Source organism: Littorina saxatilis, linkage group LG8, assembly GCF_037325665.1.
Source record: "Littorina saxatilis isolate snail1 linkage group LG8, US_GU_Lsax_2.0, whole genome shotgun sequence".
Lineage (NCBI taxonomy): Eukaryota > Metazoa > Mollusca > Gastropoda > Littorinimorpha > Littorinidae > Littorina > Littorina saxatilis.
Genome location: NC_090252.1, coordinates 39860108 through 39867537, shown reverse-complemented (window position 1 = coordinate 39867537; position 7430 = coordinate 39860108). Strand labels below are relative to the sequence as shown.

At 42.0% G+C, this 7430-nt stretch overlaps 1 long non-coding RNA gene across 1 annotated transcript; it reads left to right on the top strand.

The window, feature by feature from the left end:
* Window positions 1–3464: 3464 nt before the first annotated feature.
* LOC138973505 (uncharacterized) lies at window positions 3465–6558 on the top strand. Its single transcript, XR_011458047.1, has 4 exons — window positions 3465–3638; window positions 3970–4044; window positions 4347–4430; window positions 4868–6558. It is a non-coding gene; the product is annotated as an uncharacterized lncRNA (long non-coding RNA).
* Window positions 6559–7430: the final 872 nt, after the last annotated feature.

Sequence of the window (7430 nt, the reverse complement as noted above, 5' to 3'; positions counted from 1 at the left end):
AATGCCAGACGCCAGGCGGAGCAGCCACTAGATTGCCAATTTTAAAGTCTTCGGTATGACCCGGCCGGGGTTCGAAGCCACGACCTCCCGATCACGGGGCGGACGCCTTACCACTTGGCCAACCGTGCCGGTCTCAATTAGGGATAGCCTTTACAGTACACGCTGGTTTTCAAACCACCCGACCGTGCGCACATAAGTGCATGCAACAACCACCTATAAATAACCTTGCAAAACGTGTGTGTTTTCTATCGAGGGCAGGATAAAACCAATAAGCAAGACGAAGGTAACGACATAAGCGCTGCTGGTTATTTATCGGGGACAGATCCATCAAGTCAGCCAGAACAAAGCACGTGCTGCGGTGCGCGCGCATTCCGACATGCAAGAAGACGGATCGCGTGTCAACGGCGGCCGCTAGATGGAGCCATAATCATCTTTAGGGGCGGGTCATTCATTGTTATGCTTGTGCTCGGGTGGTGTGTTTTTTTGTGGGCGTTGATTTATTTTGTTTGGGATGTTTTGTGTGTTTAGATCAAGTTTTGGGTAATAGGATATGTTGTGTTTGGTGTTGTTTTGTGTGTTTAGATCAAGTTTTGGGCTATAAGATATATGTTGTTTTGTGCGTTGAGATCCAGTTTTTGAGTAAGATGACGCGAACTCACTGATTAATGTTGTATATATGCAAGTCTGTTCAATATTTACTGCATTCAATGGTTTTGTATTCCGATATCCGTCGCTACCTCGCTGGCTGCGACTTTGACGTGATGTGTTGTGCCCCAAAAGACATTCTTGTGCTGTGCTCTGTGAGAGGTGTTTTCTTTGTGTTTAATATTATTTTGTTTGGACCTAGCTATTGATGTGTACATTATTGTTAAACAGTTGTTTGTTGTATGTTTATCAGGGTTTGCTAGTGTGTGATAGGGTTCGTGTCCGTCTGTAGATGTTAGTTTCTTTGTTAGTCCTGTGTTGACAACTCTTCGACAAGCGCTTAGAACTGTACCCACGGAATACGCGCTATATAAGCTTCATATTGATTGATTGGTTGATATTTTTATAAAGTGCATTTTGTAGTAGGATTTATAAAAGGTGGTCACGGAGGGGGGGGGGTGTGTGGATGAAAAAAGATGGGGGATAGGAGAGGCTGTTATTTTCGGTCAATCAGTGTTCGCGTGCGTGTGCGTGCGTGCGTGCGTGCGTGTGTGGGTGTGTGGGCGGGGAGCTTGTTTGTAGCCACAGAGATATGTTTGTAGCTCACCTACACTGTAAACTGAAGTGTTCCAGTTTTGAACACACCTTTGTGTAACCAGTTGTGAACACTGTGTGAAATACTTGATTCTACTAACAACAATAGCACACATGATAAACGCTTAATAGTGTTACCCATACATGTGTGCTACATTTTCCAGTTTTTTGTTGTTGTTTGTTTGCTTAACGCCCTGCCGACCACGAAGGGCCATATCAGGGCGGTGCTGCTTTGACATAAAACGTGGGCCACACACAAGACACAAGTCGCAGCACAGGCTTCATGTCTCACCCAGTCACATTATTCTGACACCGGACCAACCAGTCCTAGCACTAACCCCATAATGCCAGACGCCAGGCGGAGCAGCCACAAGATTGCCAATTTTAAAGTCTTAGGTATGACCCGGCCGGGGTTCGAACCCACGACCTCCCGATCACGGGGCGGACGCCTTACCACTAGGCCAACCGTGCCGGTCACACATTTTCCAGTATAATCAAATGGTTCGCAACACAGTGTAAACAAGTGGTTCCAAAAAGTGTGTTTAAAAGCAGACCACTTCAGTTTACATACTGATGACTGTGCTGTTGTTTATGTTAGGCGCGTTTGATCGATCTGCGCGATCGCGCGATCGCGCTGCGCGTTTGGTGGATCGATCAAACGCGCACACATCGATCGATGTGTGCGCGTTTGATCAATACAAAGAATACAAGAATCGTTAAAACGCGCAGCTCTTATATACTTGCGCATTTGGACGATCCATCTCACAAATCACCATACTACGCACACACACGTCTGCTGGCAATGACCGGAAGTTATGACCGGAAGTAGGCCTAGCTATAAGTGTCTAAACAACAATCTGTAAGACATTTTAAAAAAGAAGAAAAAATGGGATTATATTGTACCAAACACTTAGACAACCTCAAAGACATCACATCACAGGTATATATGCGTCGAGGTTGCACCTGATCATCCATTTCACATGTATTAGCTCATTGAGTGTTTAATTGTCCTTTAATAGCAAATGATTTAAAAGTTCAGCTGTCTTCATGAGATGTCAGAGGGATGGACAGAGATGAGGAAGGGGGGATTGGGGGGAGAGACTGAGAGACTAAGAGAGAGACTGAGAGAGAGAGAGAAAGTGTGTGTGAGAGAGAGAGAGAGAGGAGAGAGACAGAGAGCAGAGAGGAGAGAGACAGAGAAGAGAGAGAGAGAGAGAGACTGAGACTAAGAGAGAGACAGAGAGAGACAGAGAGAGAGAGAGAGAGATCCTGAGAGACTGAGCGACTAAGAGAGAGAGAGAGAGAGAGAGGGAGAGAGAGAGACTAAGAGAGAGACAGAGAGAGAGAAGAGAGAGCGATAGAGAGAGAGAGAGAGAGAGAGAGAGAGAGAGAGAGAGAGAGAGAGAGAGAGAGAGAGAGAGAGAGAGAGAGAGAGAGAGAGAGACTGTTTGAAAGATTGAGAGGCCTGACAACAAACAAATCAAAAACGTTGTTGGGGTATATTTCGGAACATTCCTGTATTTGAAACTTTTCACTTCCGGCGTGCGATGTGTGTGTGTGGTAGGGACTTACTTTGTGACAGATCGTCCAAATGCGCAAGTATAAGAGCTGCGCGTTTTAACGATTCTTGTATTCTTTGTAGCCTATTCTTTGCATCGATCAAATGCGCACACATCGATCGATGTGTGCGCGTTTGATTGATCCACCAAACGCGCAGCGCGATCGCGCGATCGCGCAGATCGATCAAACGCGCCTAACATTTATAGTAGCGCCTTTATTTCACTTCTCACTGATGGTTTTGGTTTATTTTATGCCATCCCTTTCTCCTGTGCCATTCATTTTTCCACAGCTGCAGTGGCTGATCAAAGATGCAGTTCTGATTCCCCACACAGTTGGCTAGCAAGACCGTTCACCTTTTTTTATTCCCCTCGCTGATTTGTGGCATGTTTGTTTTGGCTTGATACAAGGCGGGCTTGCTGTAAATGAGTCTTGCTTCGGTTAGCTGAATGGTCTGGTTCGGCCTTGGCAGAGGCAGCAAAGATGTTCTAGGCTACAAAACATGTTTGGAGGCAGTGCCTTCCTCATCCCGTGTAACATGTTTTCTCCTTGTTTCTTCCTTCTTCTGTCTGTGTATGTTATGCACACATCCCAAAACAGTTAGACTCGTAGCGTTCGCAAATTCAACATTAAAACAAGTCGCGTAAGGCGAAATTACTACATTTAGTCATAGATATCCCTTGACAGGATCGCCAACTCTGCGCGCGCGCCAACGCTGGCTCTGTTTCGAACTCCCGTCTGCGGCTGCGAGAGGTTTTGACAGTAACTTTACTTCCGGTGCAGTCTTTCAACACATGGAGAAGAAGGAGAATTTCGAAGGGGAGGTGGAGTTTGTGGCTGAGGTATGTGAAAAGCAAACAAAGCAATACAAAAAGATCATTGCTGATGATTGAAATGAGTCATGTGAATCAACAATAAAGATTGATTGTGGACGGCACGTCATTATTTTTGTTTTTAACACTTGAAACGCGAGAGCATCTGACACACTGGTAAATCCGAAGCTGTGCACTCAAGCTGATCAGCAGATCGTTTTTCTGCAGAATTCTCGTTCACATCGGCCACTATTTTAGCTCAGCGAACCGACAAATTTGCAACAGAACAATTTCTGAATGATAGAAATTCGGCTGTAGATTTATAGATACCCTTTCTATTCCATGGTTGTTGTTTTTTCAGGGGGAAAGTACCGACATCTCAATCGCTGAAAAGATGACAGCATCACCACAAAAGAAACTCCAAGAATTGCCAAAAGTAAGTAAAAATATTGACAGATCTATGTAAAAGACTATGAAAATTTAGAACTGGAACAACAGATATTCAAGAAATAACCGATAAGTGATATATTATAACTGAACCATTGATTGATTTGAATGTACATCATGCATGGAAGTTAAAAATGGTGCAGGAACTGAAGTCAGATCAACACATCAAAAAGATCAGTGCAATATATTTGTTTTCTTTCCCCTCCAGCATAATTCTGTTTTGATATATGCTTGATGTCTTCTGTTGTTTTTAAATTCATTGTCACTTCTAAATTGCATGCTTTATTGCAGAACGCTTGTGCATGATCTACCAAGAATGACAACTGCCTTTCGCCGGAGCTCAGAGGGCTTGTCGACCAATTCAGTAATTGAAAAGTAAGTTTTTGAGTAAGGCGATATAAAAAAATCAGCTTGCAAAGTCCCAGTACCTGAAAGATCACTTTCATTCATAGTTTTCGAGCAAAAATACTGCTTCGTTGCACAGAGAGGCTACTGTTTACAAATATTTTAGGTACATGCCTGCCACTACAATATTTCATGTGTTTTTTAGGATCATTGATAGCACATGTCATAGTTGAAAGACATGATAAGGATTCATGAAAGTGGTTTGTCAACACGTTCTATAACGACAAATGGAATAAAAAATTTAATATGTTCACATCCATTCATGTAAAGTGTAGTTTTGGGTTGTTGTCGTGTGTTGTTGGTTTTGATTGTGTGCATGCATCTACATCTTCAGTTTCACTCTTGGGTTGATTTCTGCTATATTTGTGTGTTGTTTTATTTATAATATTTTATTTTCTGTGTTTTAGGTGCAGATCTGGAAGAGAAACTTCTGCTTCTTCATGACTGCCTAGTTCCCTGAGGCAAGGTTGGGAATGCTGCCAAGGAGAAGGCGTGGGCCAGGTACTACTCTGCTTTTTCAACCCAGCATTCAGGCATTACTGAGTTGACAGTATCCCCTGCAGTTTCAGCCTGGATTGCCTTGAACATGTTTATACTGTTGGTGTCTTAATTAAAGGCCTATGAAGAAAAACTAGGGAACCAGTAAGTGCATTAGAAATCAAAGAGGATGAAGAGGACAATGCAAAGTATGTTGGAGGATGTGTTGCCAAAAAGCTAAAACAGAGAGTTTGGTGTCTCCAAAAGAGTGCGTACAGAGATGAGAAATTGCAGTGTTTGGAAGCCCTGACTTGCGCACCTGAATCCTACAGTGAAAAGAGTGAAAACACCCCTGACATGACAAGCATGCTGAACAAGGGCAAACTGACCTTTGTCAAGCCCAATGTATTGCAGATGTGTCTGTCCATGCAACACAAAGCAGAAATCTTAAACAGAATGAGGCAAAGCGTTGATGATATCAAATAACCAAAGGGAAGTAATTGCTCTTTATTCATACGACATGACCGTGTAATAGAGTAAGCGAGAGTTGTACAAAACCTTTTCTCCTGGCACCTGAGAGAATAACAAGCATTGAAATATACAAGCGACTTTCATCCTCTCGTGCCAGGAGAAAAGGTTCCGTACAACTCTCGCTTAATCTATTACACATGTCGTATGCATAAAGAGCGATTACTTTACTTCCCTTTGGTGATTTGATGTCCATGGAACATATTTTCTGGGAAACCTGTGCATCAACACACAGGCAAAAGCAGATGACTTTATTGAACCATGCAGGAACAGTGATGCTGTTCCGGTGTGTTTTTATGACACTTTGTATTCATTTGATCTTTCACAAGCTGTTCAAGAAGACACTTTGCAAAATGTTCTGTTTTTTTTTTTAAATAAGACTCCACCACAAACTGAAGACAATGATGGACAAAATGAAATGTACATGGAAAGAAAAGACTGAGGAAAAAGCTGAAAACATGCAATGTTGGACAAAATGAAATGCACATGGAAAGAAAGGAGTTTGAGGAAAAAGCTGAAAACATACAATGTTGAGAACAATCAGGAAGGATCTCTGTAGTGTGTTGTGTATGATCTTTCTTCATGCAGTACAAACTATCCCATCTGATCAAGTGCATGTACATTGAATTTGAACTTCTTGATTGTTGTCTTAGGTGTCGATTTTTTGTGTTAAAATCTGCTGTCGTTAAAATGTACTTCTCTTCCTATTTGGTTCAGTATTGTATCACATGGCTTGTTCAGTGCCTGTTCTGTATTTTCATGAGTCCATGTAAATTTAAGTCTGCAACATGAAAAATTTAAACATATTCATTTTGCTATGGTTCAAACCTAATTCCTTTATGTACTTGTTCAAAATATAATTTTGACAGCGATATATTTTGCAAACAGTTTTCATTTCAAAATCAATTGTCAGCCACTTGATAAATGTCTTGCATCGATGCGTCTGATTGTTTTTATGTTGACCACTATGTACACCGGAATTTGCTTTGCTTTCCTAATAGAACATGTTCAGTCGCATACCAGCAACACTTTGTTATAACCTTGAATGGTTGAAAACAACGTTAAACACCAAATAAAGAAAGAAAGAAAGAAAGCAACACTTTGTTAACGTTTGAATGGAATTGGAAGTTGTATGAACTCAAATAGAGCATATGTATCTTTGGTCACAGTGACACACACCATACAGTGACAATTAATGCAGGGCCGGACTAGGGCTACGGGGGGGGGGGGGGGGGGGGGGGGGGGGGGGGGGGGGTTATGCAACCCCCCCTCCCCAACCTAAACATGTACCTCACTTATTTAAAAAAAATGTATTATTGTTTATTTTATGCCGTTTCATGCAAGGAGCGACCATTTTCCTATCTCAGAATATGACCTACCCTTCCCCTGACCCCCACAAGGGGCAGAGGAACATCCCCCTGGACCACCACTGGCAACCCGCCCCCCGCCCCCCCCCCCTCCTCTTTGCTTAGTCCGGCCCTGTAATGTACCAACATTCACTATCTCACTCAGTCTCAATTCGCACAATTTGACACAAGAAAGATTCCTATTCATACACATGCATATATTTAATCAATGAAGTAGATACATTCTCAAACAAAGTTTCAACATGTTGCACCCAAATTAAAGCATACATTCTTGTGACATTTAATTTAATTAATTAATTAACGGGAATTAATCAATGCTTTAATTTGGGAGTTTGAAATTTGTTGCAATAATTTCTTGGTCAAGTTTATTTACATTCTCTGCTAAAGAGCTTTACAGTCAAATCCAATTTTCCACACCTAACCTATAAAACACAACATTCCAAATGGAAAAAAAAAAAAAATCATTCTCTTGGCTCAGAATTGGTGTTGATTAATTGTAACACAAAGCGATTTACTGAAAATGTTACTTGTCACTCACTTCAACACTGTCGCCAAGCCAGTCTAAACTGCAGCACGCTGCTTCAGGAGGGACTTTTTC